This window comes from Peromyscus maniculatus, chromosome 1 (genome assembly GCF_049852395.1).
Source record: "Peromyscus maniculatus bairdii isolate BWxNUB_F1_BW_parent chromosome 1, HU_Pman_BW_mat_3.1, whole genome shotgun sequence".
NCBI classification, from domain to species: Eukaryota; Metazoa; Chordata; class Mammalia; order Rodentia; family Cricetidae; genus Peromyscus; species Peromyscus maniculatus.
Window position 1 is genome coordinate 167,123,483 of NC_134852.1, and position 16,873 is coordinate 167,140,355.

Sequence of the window (16,873 nt, forward strand, 5' to 3'; positions counted from 1 at the left end):
CAAACCATGTGTTGAACCATGTGTTATAGTATGAGGGTCCTGTTGAGCTGGCCAACCCCTTACCCCTCACTGCCTGGAGTCACACACACACACACACACACACACACACACACACACACACACACACACACACTGGTCACAGGAAAGCTGACCCTGATGACTCCAGCATGAGAAACCTGTTCCCACCCCTAATAGGAGAGTTGCCCCCCACACACACACTTGGGAAAGCTCTCCCCACTCCTCACCATGGATACCGGAGAGCTGTCTCTGCCCCTCACCTGAGAGGAGTGGTCTCAGCGGTCTGGACTGACCAACTCAGCTGCCACCCAGGCACACATCCAGGGCACACCCCAACATCTACCCAATCTGTGATCTGCTGGAGTGTTTGAAGGGACCATAGCTGCAGGACTTCCATGATTGAGGCAGCAACAGGATATTGGAGAGAAATGTTGGTGGGGTTCAGTTTTGATGGTGTAACAAAGCCAGAGGCCTTGAACCTGATCAACAACCCCTTATAAAATGAACATCTGCAAGTAAAGCTGATTGGACAAAAGAGTATACTACACAATACACAGCAGCTCCCAGTGCCACTAAGATGAATGAAGAGGCAGGAAAGATGGAAGAGCAAAGTGTTTCTCTCTCTCTTTTTTTTAATTGTTTATTTTATCTTCTTTTTATTCTTTTTTTAGTTTTTTTGTAGTAGAATATTATTTTAAGGTGTGTTACTTTTGTTTATGTTGCATTTGTTTAACTCTGTGAAGCTGTGTTACTGTGCCTGTGTAAAACACCTGATGGTCTAATAAAGAACTGAACGGCCAATAGTTAGGCAGGAGAAAGGATAGGTGGGGCTGGCAGGCAGAGAGTAAATATAGAAAGAGATGGAGGAATGAGGAAAGCTAGGAGCCAGAGGAGGAGGAGGACTCTGGGGGCCAGCCACCCAGCTACACAGCAAGCCATGGAGTAAGAAACAAAGAAAGGTATTTAAGAATAGAAAGGGAAAAGCCTAGAGGCAAAAGGTAGACAGGATAATTTAAGGAAAGCTGGCTAGAAACAAGCCAACCTAAGGCCAGGCATTCACAATTAAGAATAAGCCTCCATGTGTGATTTATTTGGGAGCTGGGTAGTGGGCCCCACAAAAGAGCCAAAAAATCCCCAACAACAAGTTTTCCTTTGTGGGGGGCACTTCAAGAATGAGGGGTATGGCGGGCAGCAGTGGCACACACCTTTAATCCCAGAACTCGGGAGGCAGAGCCAGGTGGATCTCTGTGAGTTTAAGGCCATCCTGGTCTAAAAAACAAGAAAAAAGAAAGAAAAGAATGAGGGGCAGATATGGAAGGATTGGTAGATGAGTACGAGTTGGCTGCATGGTGTGAAATTCCCAAAGAATCAATTTAAAAAATAATTCAAATCAGATACAAATAGGCTTAGTTTAGTGAACTTAGTCAAAACATTTTTGTGGAGTGTAATCATTGTCTTTATTTCAGACATTTCTTTCTATCAGCTTAGCCTTTTGGACTGAATATTTGATACATTTATGATTGTATGTATTGACATAGACAAAAATATATACTGAAATTTGTCTCACTCATAATTTGTGAAGTTGTCTTTAGAAGTGATTAATTTATATCAGCCTACATGGAGATTACAGAATGGAAGTTTATGTTTCCTTTCATTAGTCACTAGGACAGCCACATCTTCAGCAATAACAAGGAACTCAGACTCCAAGTTCACAAAACTCCTTCCTCCCTTGTATGTACTGCACATGTGACGCCTGGTGGTAAGACTTGCCTTTATTTTTGAGGAACTAGCCAAAGTACTTGCAATAAGGTTAGACTTTATGCATGCTAGAAACAGCTGTTTATCTTTCCCATATGGAAAGGAGACAAATTGTCTGAAGCTCTGTGAGCTTGCTACCCGTCCTTATACAATAGGCACCTTGGAGTTGCCACTGCCATTGAATGCACAAAAGCCACAGGCGCTTTCACTCCAAGATGCTTGAAAGTTTGGGGGAAAAAATAATAGGTATTTCGGGGCTGGAGAGATGGCTAAGTGGTTAAGAGCACTGACTGCTCTTCCAGAGAACCTGGGTTCAATTCCCAGCACCCACATGGCAGCCCACAACCTTCTGTAACTCCACTTCCAGGGGACCTGACACTCTGCCACATAGACATACACGCAGGCAAATCATCAATGTACATAAAATAAAAATAAATAAATTATTAACTGGATCAGGCCCTCTGAATGGGTGAGACAGTCATTTGGCTTGATCTGTTTGGGAGGCAGCTGTGCGGTGGTGCCGGGTCCTGGGCTCGTTGCATGAGTTGGCTGTTTGAATCCTGGGACTTATGCAGGGACGCTTGGCTCGGTCTGGGAGAGGGGGACTGGACCTGCCTGGACTGAGTCTATCAGGTCGATCCCGGTCCTCGGGGGAGACCTTGATCTGGAGGAGTTGGGAATCGGGGGTGGGCTAGGGGGAGGGGGGCGAGAGGGGGAGAACAGGGGAATCTGTGGCTATTATGTGGAACTGAATGGTGTTGTAAAATAAAAAAAAAATAAAAATAATAGGTATTTCTTTCTTCCCAAGAAGGATAAACTGCTACAGTAATTCACTTCCTGTGATAAATAGAGAGAAAATGAAACAAAATATATTAAGCAACATTTTCCACACGTTGGATATAGGTATCTGAGAACAGAGGAAAGCAAACTAAGTAAGAATCTCTCTGACTGTACCATCTTCCTAAGGATGGCACAATGACTATGTAGCAGAAAGTACCTCCAGACTCAGATGGCAATGGACAACATAACTCTAAACTGAAAGGAACACTTTCGGCTGCTCGACCATCTACACCCATTGTGATTCTAAACCTTACTAAGGAATAGTGCAAAGCATTTAAAGTAACCAAGCCAATTAGGAAAGGAATAACATTATTAGAGCTCTCATGCCACCTTTCTCCAGGACTTACTGCAAAATGACAGCATCAAGAGAGTAGCATTCTGGTGTAAAGAGCAATGGACACAGCAAAGATGCAACTGAGTATAGAAAAAGACCACTGAGCATTCAGCAGTAGTGCCATGATAATGCAATGGTTAACATGCTCTGTTCAACAGACGGTATTTAGATATTTAGAACAACAACCACAAAGATACCTATTTACCTCCACATTAAAAAATAATATGTCATAACTCAAAATTGGAAAGTCAAATTTATAAAACCTATATGAGAAATGTAGACAAAGAAAACAATCATTGAAACTTTAACTCATTAAGTTATTATGTAGAATATAAAATGCCTTTGATAAGTTGGCCTTAATCCAAACTGTAACTTCTTTGAAAGATTTATTTGAGGATTTTAAAAATCAAGCCACTAACTGGAAAAAAAATTTGATGCATACACATCTACACATGCATGTGAACACACACACACACACACACACACACACACACACACATTCACACAAAGGCTTTTTATAAAAAAAAAAGTATACCTTAAAAAAAAAAACACCTTGAAACATATGAATAACAAGACATGGCACACAACAAAAAAAATGGTGGTTGGAAATTCTTCAACAAAGAAGACATATGCATGTGTTAAGTGGGTTAGTTCTTTAGTTGTTAGGTAAATGCAAATCATATCACTATTAGACAGCACTACACTATTTCTGGAACCGCTAAAATCAAAGAACAATAACTCAAAGCACTTGAGAAAATATTGTGCAAGTCTAACTCCCATGTATTGTGGGTGAGGATTTTACATGGTGCACTGTGAAAATGGTTAGATGTCTCACAAGTTAACATTTAGAAGAGTGATGCATCATACCCATTCTGGGTGTTTACCCAAGATAAATAAAAAATGTATGTTGTCCATACCAAGACCTGTACGTAAATACTTAATGTGGGATTCATAATAGTGAAAATTGAAATAAACCATATATCCATTAACCAGTGAATGGGTAAACAATGAATGCCATATGCTTACAGCAGGATGAATACTGTACAATAACACCAAGGAAAAACACTAATATAGGCAATAATATGATTATTTTTAGAAGCACCTTTGCTAAGTCAAAGAAACTATAATAAAATCTGCATGTCATAGGATACCATTTACAAAGCATTCTAGTATGCATGCTCAAACCATAATAGCCTAAGTATAGCCTCTTGGTATGCTGGTGTTTTGAGGTAAGGTTGGCAAGTCCTCAGAAGCAAAGTTTCTGGCTTCCTCCTATATTCCTGTCTTTTACCCCCACCTCCTCAAGGCAGGTTTGAGAAATCCAAATATCTCTCTTCTGGAGCAAGTCATAAAAGCCAGAAAGATGGCTTTCTGCCTTCTCTCCCTTGAAGACCTTGGTTCCAAGGGCTGGAGAAATGGTTCCGTGTCTTAGAGGATTTACTACTCTTGCAGAGGACTCAGATCAGTTCCCAGCACCCACATAGCAGCTCATGGCGATCTGTAACTCCAGTCCTAGGGGATCCACCATCTTCTAGTCTTTGTGGGCCCTGCACATCCACACACATAAAATGAAATAAAAGTATAAAATCTTAGGGAGAAAAAAAGACGTTCATTATACAAGGACCATATGTAGCTATAACAGTAATGGAACCACCCTAAGAGCAGGAATTCACATAGACCTTCAAGATGGATCCCTTCACATAGACTGTGTTACATTTCTACATAGCTGGCCATTCTCCATGAAATCTAAACATAAATCAGATAGTTTCCTCAAAAGTTTGGCTCTTCATTTCTGAATATTCCTGTGTTTTGTAGAGTAGCTTCTATAACCAAGAATAGATGTAGAGGGCTGGCTTTTATATACAGCAACACAAATCTGAATTTCCAGTAGATTGAAACAATTTATACCTTGGTATTTATGATTATTATGTAAATAAATAGATTTATAAACATCAAACGAAATTTTCCATTTTAATCTTGTAAATTTTATTAGATATACATTGCATTCAATATTTTATTTTATTTTATGTGTGTAAGTAGTTTTTCTACATGTATGTCTGTGCATCACATGTGTGCATGGCCAATGCAAATCAGAGGAGGGTGTTCCATTCTCCAGGAACTAGAGTTATGGATGGTTGTGAGCCACCATGTGGGTACTGGGAACTGAACATGGGACCTATGGAAGAAGAGGCAGTTATTTTACCCACTGAGCCATCTCCTCAGCTACCATATTACATTCAATATATAAAAAACATCCAGTAGAATTTTATGCAAGCTGGGTAAACAGCAGAATTTCTCAGCTAAGAAATGTATTGGAGAAACCTATGATTAAAGGATTCCCAACATTAAGGTGCAATTCCCCTGTCTCTGCCTTCAGCTCAGGACACACATTTCTAGACATGCAACAAGTGTAAGTTCTGAAGAATTGGGCTCTCCATGCTATCATTTGAAAGGCTAAGAACATATTCAGGTCTGCTGTGGGATGTTCTGTATGCTGTGAATTTGCTGCTCTGACTGGTTGATAAATAAAATGCTGATGGGCCAGTAGCCAGGCAGGAAGTATAGATGGGATAAGCAGAGAAGGAGAATTCTGGGAGAGGAAGACTGATTCAGTAGATGCCAGGCCACTGTCCAGGGAGCAGCATGTAAAGGCACACAGGTAAAGCCACAGAACACATGGAAACATATAGATTAACAGAAATGGGCTGAGATTAAATGTAAGAGCTAGTCAGTGGTAGGACTGAACTAATGACTGAGCAATTTTAAATAATATAGGCTTCTGAGTGATTATTTTATAAGTGACTGCAGGGTCCATGGGGCTAGGTAGGACTGGAGAAAACTTTAGCTACATAGGTCAGTGAAGAAGAGTTTGAAGCATCCAAGGTTTTAGTCATAGCTGTTTAGAGGAATTGTTGCTAAAACCAGTTGATAAACACAAAGTAGTTAGGGGCCCACTGAAAGTTGAGGGGGGCAGAAAGGGGGAGAACAAGGGAATCTGTGGCTGTTATGTAGAACTGAATGGTATTGTAAAATAAAATCAAATTAAAAAAAAAGAAAGTTGAATCAGTGCTATCGGGATAAAAGTCTTTCTTTCTCAAATATAATAGTAAGATACTAGAAAGGTACAAGTCACTATTCATTTTAAGGCCATTTTTAAATAAAAATATATAATGTATTATGAGTATATTCTCTCCCATACTCCAATACCCCTTTTCTCCCCTTTCTGTTTTCATTCAATTAGTCTCCCTTGTTCCCTTGACAGTTTTGTCTGAATCTTTCTAGCATATAACCTACTATGAACCACCTATAAGTAGAATTCTGGACACTGAAACCCTCTGTAGTGGTAACTCTCATGGCAAGTAAGATTGGAAGTGGAAAAATGAGTGCCAACACCAAAGGGATTGACCTCATTGTTAAGTTTTTAAAATTAATCCTACAATATTTGCCATATAAATTCCATATATATTGATGTGTATGTAATGTTTACATTCAGCCAAAACTGGATTATACACAGATAGCATGCTTCTTGATAAAAGGGTTAACTTAGCCCATAGAGCACTTATATGCAGATTCTGATTACCCATTGCCCAGAGTGGCAGTCAGAAATTAAAGGGAGTCATGTAAATCACTGCTTGCATATTTTGCACACCCATAAAGGTGTAAAGGGTATTTTCTAAAGGTATCTTTCTTGAGTTTGCAATTATAATTCTAGATTTTTCATCTTGAAATTCTTTCAAAATTATCAGTTCTCTACAATTGAAACTCTTGACTCTGTTCTCTCTTACAACTTTGACTCCTGCCTTTTTTCATTTGGGGATTGTCTCTTGGTGTGGTGATATTTTATCTGTGTTCCCCAACAAAGTTTACCTGAGGATCAGAGAAAAAAGCCAGTCACTATATATAGTAAACATAGAAGTCAGGCAATGGTAGCACACACCTTTAATCCTATCACTTGGGAGGCAGGGATCTGTCTGGATCTTTGTGAGTTCAAGGCCACACTGGGGAACAGAGGTAGGCATGGTGGCACACCCCTTAAATTCCAACACTAGTTAACCATGGAGGTCTGGAGGTCTATACAAACAGACAGGAAGTGACAGAGCTGGTCTGGAAGAGGAAGTGATATAGCTGGACACAGAGAGCAAATCAAGTGGCAGAACAGCAAGGTATATAGATGTGAGTAGACATAAAGTGGCTCATTTTCACCCCTCTATCTGGCTCTGTGATTTTTATTTAATAAGACCATTTAGAGATTCATCTACACTCTTAGATTGCCTACAAACTTTTAGGTGTTTGCCCAGGATGTCAAACCACATGTCTAATTTTCCTGAAACACAAAGAATTCATTTTCACACCCCTACTCCTCAGGGATTAGTATGATAAGTTCAGTAAAAAACAGTCCTATTATACCCCCCAAGTGATTTTGTATTATAATATTTGAATTTTCTTAAAACAACTGGCAAAAATACCAATTCTGAATAAGTAACAGAAAAATATGTGTAAAATAAGGATTTGAGGTTTAAAATATTGTAAATTAGGCCGGGCGTTGTTGGCGCACGCCTTTAATCCCAGCACTCGGGAGGCAGAGACAGGCGGATCTCTGTGAGTTCGAGGCCAGCCTGGGCTACCAAGTGAGCTCCAGGAAAGGCGCAAAGCTACACAGAGAAACCCTGTCTCGAAAAACCACAAAAAAAAAAAATATTGTAAATTATTTCCAGTACATGAATAAAGAATTGCCATCAACAATACAGCCTTTCTTATCTTATTCATTTGGGTAACTGTTACAGCAATGATTTATCAAGAATCACAAGAAAAAAATGTTACATATGATCAGTCAATGGGTAAGACTACTGAGACATATCAATGGAAAATGTATGTGTGTCTATAAAGCTTCATCAAGCTCAGTAACTTTTAGAAATGGCACAATTTGCATTACTAAACATTGAAAATTCTATTGGGTCACATTGTGTAACCTCTGTATCTTAGTAAGAAGACTACAACAATGTCTTTTGTAGGATGTAGGCAATAGAGATCACAGTCCAAGGCCACCAGTGCACTGTGTTAGGGAAGACCAATAAGTAATTTATCTTATTGTCTAACCTCAGTTAGTTGTTAACTGCCTATTGCCTTCTGAAAGCAGTGAAAATATTCTCTCATTACATAGCTGATGCTCTGTCTCCCTTAACTCTTGTCTTCTACAAGCCAAACACTTATTAATTTACTGTTCATGAAATTCCACCAGATTTATTATCAGCCTGTTTTTTAATATATATTTCTAGTCAACAAATGGGTTTTTCTAAGTTAAAAAAATCCCTTAAGGAAAAAAAAAAGTGTTCCAATAGTTTTCTCTGAGATAACTCCAGCTTACTTTATCTGTTAAAAGTTATTTCTCTGGGGTGAATGTGGAATTCACTGTATGTTGGGGATTAACGGTGGTACTTAGTCTGGCTCCTCGAGAAACTGCTGAAGTGAATATGGTCTGGGGCATGTATACTACCAACAGTTCATGTGCTGTAGGACTCACCCCAGTATGACAGCGTTGGGGTGGTGGAACCTTTAAGATGTGAGGCTTAGTAGGAAGTGATTAGGACAGAAATCTACAGCCATCACAAGGGATTAGTGCTGTTCTCAAAGAGTTCATTAGTCCCCAGAAATTAAGCTGTTATAATGCAAGTTCCACTTTCCCAGGAGGCTCACTTTACATAGATCAATATATAAATGAACAGGTAGTTGGAAAATAGGTGATAGATTGTGTGTGTGTGTGTGTGTGTGTGTGTGTGTGTGTGTGTGTGTGTATGATAGATATCTAGATAATAGATAGTAGATAGATGATAAATGACAGATGATAGACTGATAAAGAGATGATAACTTAGAGATGATACACATATCAAAAGTATATAACAGATGTATCATATGTGGATGATAGAAAGAAATAAATGATTGATAAATAGAGTGAACATAGATGATTAGATGACAGATCCATAGATTATTGATAGACAAATTATAGATGAATTATAGCTTAAAGATAGATAAGTGCTAGATTATTAAAGTAAGATATATCATAGATGATATAGGTTAAATAAATCATAAATATATAACGTTTTGTAGATAACCAATATATCAATAGATAGATGATAAGTACTACATAAATGGCAGATATATCATAGTTAAATAAATGATACTAATATAGATAGATTATATAGAGTATACATACCAGATACATCACAGATGATAGATAGTGTCTTAGGTTCTTATGACTGTGATAAAACACCATAAAGATAAGCATCATGGGGAAGAAAGCATTTTTTTAATTTTACAAGTCTCAGGTCACAGTTCATCACTGAGGAAAGTCAAAGCAGGAATTCAAAGCAAAAAGTAAAGCGGAAGCCATGGGTGAACACTACTTATTGGCTTGTTCCTATGGTTTGCTCAACCTTTTTTTTACACAGGACCATAGCTCAGGGTTAGCGCTGCCCACAGTGAGCTGGGCACTCCCATAATCAATTACCAATCAAGAAAATGCTCCATAGGTTTTCCCACAGGCCAATCTGCTGGAGGCATTTTCTCAATTGAAGTTTCCTCTTTCCAGATGACTCATGGGTCAACTTGACAAAACAACTGAGCATGTGATATAATAGATTGTAAATAGATGATACCTAGATTACAGATAATAGGTAGAGTATAGCTAGATAATAGCTCTTAATCTAAGGTATAAAGAGGTAGGTTCATATCCTCCACTCCCTAATTTGTGACAATACTGTTTCCATTGGTTTGAACATGTCAAATTCAGCATTTTTGAATGCTGTTCTCCAGATCCATCTTACAAATTTTATTTTTGGGCATATGTATCAATGTATAAATTATGTTGATACTTATATATGTTTGACTTATTTGCATAAATAGAATTTAGTTATATAGCCATTTAACTTATGTTAATAACATTTTGGTCTATTTATAACACAATGTGAACAACTAGTTCATATATTGTGTTCTGAGCAATAGACACTCATGATAATTTTGTCTTTTGTTTTCTCATTTATTACTAGCTTGCTTTCAATTCCTTGTCTGTCCAAGCAGTACTATTATTAACACTCCCGTGGGCCATTTGTTTTGTTCTCAGGTGAAACCTCCACTTAAGGGTATGTTACAACCTGGGGTCTTGCAATGTGCACACACTCAATTTCTCTTAATACAGGCAGATTGTTCAGCACAGCAGCGCCATTTTGTCTCCCAGTGCTGTGCAAATGGTACCTTTTACTCTGCTTCCTTCTTACACCCTAGCTGATCTCATCCTTGCCTTTCTTTCTCCTGGTCACATATTAGTCCTTGAAACAATTTGCATAATTCGAGGTTTGTTTTCTGATTGGTTGGTTGTGACTATGATTATACGTTGTCCCCTCAGAAAGCAATTTTCTTTGACTAGTCTCAGGTCATGACTGACAGCCTGCATTATTTCTTATTTAATTCTATTTGAAATTTATCACTATCTTTTCAAGGAAGAGAAGAACAACTCTCTAAATGGTGCAATTTCCTAAGAAAGCATTTCTGAAAAACCTGTGACAAGACCTTCCTATTTCTCAAAGTCTTGCTGCCAGCATTTTTCTCTAAATGATCTTTTCTGATTTATCATTTTTATTGAATGATTCCCTCACACCTCATTTCCTTCATTGTACATAATGCTATTTGACCATGTGTAACATAAATTCCCCTATCAAAAGAAAAATAGAAGCAACAGGAAAAATTAATTTTATTTTTTCAGCAATCACTTGGCAATTTCTTATGCTACAGATACAGATGAGATTCCCAATACCCCAGCCTGCTTAGGGTCTGGGGCATGGTCCACTTTTATTCTAAAAGTGAAACAAAGGAAATAGCCCATCTTGTTAAACACTCATTCAGATTCCTCTCTCTGTGTGATGGGCTTCCTACAGACACTACATAAAGTGCCAATTGAAAGCAGCCCTGTCATAGAGACTTTTACAAAATATGAACAGTGCTAAATACCTCAAAGTGAATCAATTTCCACCAAAAGTGTTTTAACCTCCCTTTAGGTCAAGAAATAGCAATTTTCTGAGCTTCACAGTATTCTGAGAATTAATCCTAAGAGGCAGGTGTGAACCGCATACCTCGTTTGTACCATGAAATACTTTGAAAATGTCTTTGTGTAGGACCTAGGACATGTCCCTTTGTCCAGCTGAGAGGTAGTTTCTGGGCAATGAACTGATGACTGAAGATGTCCTTCCTCATTAGGGATAGTTAATTTTCTTGAAAATTGTTAACTACCTTTGAAAACAATATTAAGCTAAAGTAGGCACAAAATAAAATGTGAGTTTGATTTACATTTCTAAAGACAGGACGGACAGAGGTTGGTTTTGCAGGTGAGCAGATTGAGGCTTTGAGAGGTTAAAGGTCTTAAGCACGAATTCTCTGCCAGGATGAAGATGGTGCTGGACTTGGGCACAGAGTGTAATTATGACATGGAAGAAAAATCACATGGGAAAAAAAGAGACAAGACAAATGATGGATGATGGCAATTGTTTCAGGAGTGCTGATGTTCTGTAAGAAAACCTCAGGTGGATTTTCTTACACATACAAGCTTTGTACAGGATAGTGGCAACAATGAGGTACCATATATTATTACTGTTCCAGGGACGTTATTAACTTAGTTAATCCTTCTGCTGATCCAATAGACAATATTTAGCATGCTCATTTTAATGACTCAGAAATAGAAACAGGTTAACACAAGACTATACAGGAGATATCTGAGTTCAGTGTATATTACATCTGAACACCAGCAAGAGTACACTTAAAAATGGCTCTCTCTCTTTCTTATCTCCACAACCTAAATATTACAGCACAGCCCCCCACCCCACATACACACAAAAACACATACTTGGATAAAGAATTAGCTACCCTAATACTCAGTATGATGCTGGTTCCCCACAGTTCTACTACTGTAAAGTTTGCTGTTATTCAGATTTAGCACTCTTTCTAGGTAGAAACACTGAGAACACATAGCTCAGCTTTTCTCTTCTTTAGCTGTGCTAGAATTGTGAGAGCAGCCTGTATTTTCTCTGCTCTCATTCTTCATTAGATCATATTTAGCCACTACTTGTCAATCTAGAGAGAGCTTGCACACACCATAAAAAGACCAACTTGCCTCCTTCACAGGGTACTATATTGAATACACTAATACAACCTGTGTTTCTTGTGCTGAGGTGCCCTGCAAAGCGTATGAACCTGTGAATGTGTATTAGTATACCAAAATAAGTCAATACTCTGGCTGTCCTCAATTCTTGGGTGACGTTTCTTCTTCCTGGAACATTATGTCATTTTCATTTCTGATGAAAATACATTTATTTACAGACCACTAAGATAATTCTTCATTCCTAGGTTAAAGTACACTTTATGGTGACACACGGGGTGAGCGAAGGGTGGGGACAATTATTTACACAGAAGGATGACTCAAACTCTCACTGATACTAATTTTCCCCAATGAGTAAGGAAAAACTATGAAGTGATGTTCTAATATGGCTGTAGGAGCACACAGATGATGCAAGTTATTACTGGATTTGGCTGTCAGCTGCATCTTTCTTCTTTACTTACTCACTAAGGGACAAGTCAATCCTCATCTACATGGGGAGGCTCAACAGGATGAGGACTCCAGTCTGCACCTGAGAAAGCACAAGGTACAAAGGAGAGAACTAAGGACAAGCGTGTGCTTCTAAATTATTTATTGCAAGTCTGATGAGTAAAGACTGTCCTCATATGGTAGGTGACAGGGTGAAATTTCATGATGGAAAACAAGAGGCAAAGTCCTGTAGTCAGTGTAGGCCTCTAAGACACACAAAAGTATGTTCTTCACATTCATGGCAGAAAACACTGAAAGGCTCCAGGTTGTGGCTGTCACATGTGCACCCAGCTTTGAAGACATTTCTAAGCACTTAAAATGATAATTGGTACCACACATATACAATTTGAATAAAGCCAAGCAACAACAGAAAGATAATTGGCAATGTGATGTTTGATGGAACAGAGCATGTTATATTACATCCACAAAGGAAAACAAGCTAGTGTTTAAGGTTGTAAGCCCAAATTCCAGAATGCTGAACATCAGCCTTTAGTCTCTCCTGGCATTAACTGTCTCATCTTGACAAAGTTATATAACCATACTCTTCAGTTTCTTACTTGAGAAGTCATCTCCTAGGACTGCTGTGTGGACTGAAATAACCAACACATACTACAAAGTTCTTAAGACTCAACTTCGTTAAAATGGCAGGTAGTAAATGATAGACATTCATGCAACTGTTAGATGATATTGAGGGTCAGTAGTAGAGACAGAATTTTCTCAAAATTCTGTCTGATCAGGTAGTTTAGAGTAAGGATGATGGAGTGAGGATGAATCACAGATGATCCTCAAACATCCAATTAAGTAAACTATGACCAGAACTATGACTCACTCATTAACTACAACTACAATTGACACACTTTATTCTAAATATCTTAAGAAGGAAATAATACTTTATAACATAATGTGTATCTTTAATATAGTGCCAACTACTTCCTACCCCAAGGATGTCATTCTGGAAGAAAAGTTAAGTGTCCCAAGAAAACTCACTAATATAACTGGGTGGAAATTAAACTTATAGCTATCAGCATCTTTTTATCAACTAACTCTGGAGATGGAAATATGAATTACTAAAAAACATCCAAGTGGAAGAATAAGACAACAAGTTGATGCTTGTTGTTGGGAATAAACATGTTAGGTAACTTTGCTGTGTCAAAGAAAAGAGTGAGCCCATAAAAGCAATGAATTCCTTGGTTCAGGAGTTACATGCATACATAGGAGCCACCATGTGGGTGCTGAGAATTGAACCTGGGAATTCTGGAAGAGCAGCCAATGCTTTTAGCCATCTCTGCAGCCTCATCTCATTTCTCCTTAAAAAAAAAAAAAAAACCAAAAAAACCCTGCAGGTCAGCAAGGATTTTAGCTCTAAATTATTTTAAAAGATGTCATTTTAAAAATCAGGACAAGCTACAGTATTTTATTTATTCATTGATTTATTTGTTTGTTTGTTTATTTATTTATTGTTTTTTTTTTTTGAGACAGGGTTTCCTGTGTAGCTTTGTGACTTTCCTGGAACTCTCTTGGTAGCCCAGGCTGGCCTTAAACTCACAGAGATCCGCCTGGCTCTGCCTCCCGAGTGCTGGGATTAAAGGCTTGCGCCACCACCGCCTGGCCTATTTATTTATTTTGAAGCAGTGTTTCTCTGTGAAACAGTCCTGGTTGTCCTGAAACTCACTCTGTAGACCAGGCTAGCCTTGAACTCACAAAACCTGTCTGCCTCTGCCTCCTGAGTGCTGGGATTAAAGGCATGTGCCACTACTGCCCAGTAGTGTTTACTTCTTATTAGTATTATGAAGATTTATAATAAAATACCATTAGAAGCTACTATTTAATAAGCATTTTTATTATTCTATTTAATTTTTCAACAGCTTTGCAGTAGGTCTTTGGCTATTTATTGAAATTATCCTCAACCTTAGCAGCATCAAATACACCAACTAATTAAATTTCTGTCTTGTATTTGTAGGTAGGGAATTTGGAAGGAGCTCATCCCTGTGATTATTCTGCTTCACATGTTGTCAGATGTGTCTCTAGACATACAGCCTTTGAATTGGCTCATTTGGATCACCAAAGATGTTTTACTGCCATGTCTATATCTCAGCTGATATGGCTGCAAGAACAGACCCTGTGGGGACATTCATTTGAACCACTGACATTTTCTCTCTCCAACCTAGTTGTTGGGCCATAATGAGGCTTGTCCAGTGACCATTCAGGATTCCTAGGAAGCTAGAGAGTGAAAGTTGGTGGTCTTATAAGATCTTTGTCCCAAAGTTGGCATAATCCCACTTCCATCAAAGTTATCACAGAGCCCACATAGATCCAAGAACAGAGGATATAGACAACCATCTCGTGATAAGGGTGCTAAAGAATTTGAGGTACTGTTATACCACAGTAGGTATTCTCACTCTCCTGTTGTTAATGCCATCCAAGAATCATAGCAGCTGATTGATTTGCCCAAGACCGTCACACACACAAAATGTGTCTAAATGTTCTCTCATCCTTCCTCTCTCCATTCTCCACCCGCTAGACAAGCAGAGTTGAGAGTGAACCCTACTCAAGCAATTCAGTTACCTTCATGGAGAAGTGCTGTGGGAATTGTAATGGCAATCAGTTTCCCACTGCGATTGGAAAGTTGGTTAATGTATTGGCACTAATACAGTGCCTCTTCCCATCACAGCAGAATTGGCTGTTACTGTTAGAGTTGGATTACGGCCACTTCTCCCTCCTTTGCAATATTTAAGTCTGTGATCTTCTCGTCAAGGGAAATAATGATGGAGTTTCAGCAGACTGGTGATTAGATTTGCGCTGCAACAATCTGCAAATAGCCTACACATTCCATTTGCTGCTTTGATTTGGCCTCTCTGCCTTGTACAAAGGGGTGAGTTCCAGGTATTGTGATTAAAAAAAAAAAATGGCAGCCAAAGATGAACTTAAACTTCTGACCCTCCTGACTCCATGTGAAGGGAAGAGTGGCCACAGTGTTAGGACGAAGAGACTGAGGGGAGCAAACTGGCCTCTAAACTTCAAAGGAAGATGGACAGACAGTCAGGTGGGCATCTTCAGAAACCCCAAGGAAAATGTGAGCTTGCTTCCTTCTGTTGTGGACTATAAACTCCCCACCTTCTCTGCCTCAGCAGGTGGTCCAGGGCCATTCACTTGTGCACTTGGGGCTGGAGTTTGACTGTAAAATCTGGTCTCTGCCCTCTGTCATTATGGGTAACTTGTGGGCAAAAGGGAGGGTTCCAGATGCCATTATTCCTGAAGGATAAAATTCTGTGAATGGTATTGAAAGAGTTCTCCATTGTATATATATCATGGAATCATATATACCCTGGCCTGGAACCCATTGTATAGCCACCAATGACCTTAAACTTTTTCTTAGCCTACTACCTCCCTCTTCCAAATGCTAGGATTATAAGCATGCACTCAGTGTGTATGGTGCTGAGGTTGAACCCAGGGTTTTGAGTGTGATAAGCAAGCACTCTACTAACTGAGCTACATCCCAAGCTCCCTCCCAGATTTTTGTATTCTTGTGCAATTCACCCAGTCTCTTCAAATTATATCTCTAAAACAACTTTAGCACTCTTATTTTAAATGTCATCAAATGGTTACCTGGTGATGAGACAAAGACAGAAAGAGCTAACAAGAGCTAGACTGCTGAAAGAGGGGACTGCCAGCCAAAACACAGTGACAAAGAATGCCTGCCATGCAGTGCAGTGGATTCTTTTTGTAAAATTATTACTATAAAATACAATCTCAAATTAGATGTATTGGTGTTTGAATTTATGTTATGCTTTTGATTCTGTTATTTTAAGAATAATAAATGGAAATAAATTCCTATTTTAAATTGAGCTATATTGCACTTTCATAACACTTAATAAAATTCACAAATTTTAGGTAAATAATTTAACAATTTTTAATAAATTTACAGAGTTGTGTAACTATCAGCACCAACCATCTAATTTTAGAACATTTTTATCACCCAGAAACAACAACAACAAAAAAGATTTCACTCTACTTTTAACCCCTGTGCATTCATAGCACTGGCCTCAGGCAACTCCTGAACTGTTTGCCTTTTCTTGACACTTCATATAAAAATATCATGTGGAAATATAAGTAAAGTTAAGAGAAGTAAAGGTAATCAATGTGATTAATTTCTTATTTAACTTACTATTTTTTAGGCTCAACAATATTGTAATATGTGCCAATGTTTCAGTCCTTTGCATTGACAATTATATTCTATTGTATGAAGGCTGGGGCTATAGCTTAGAGGTAGAGCTTTTGCCTAACAAGTGAGAGGC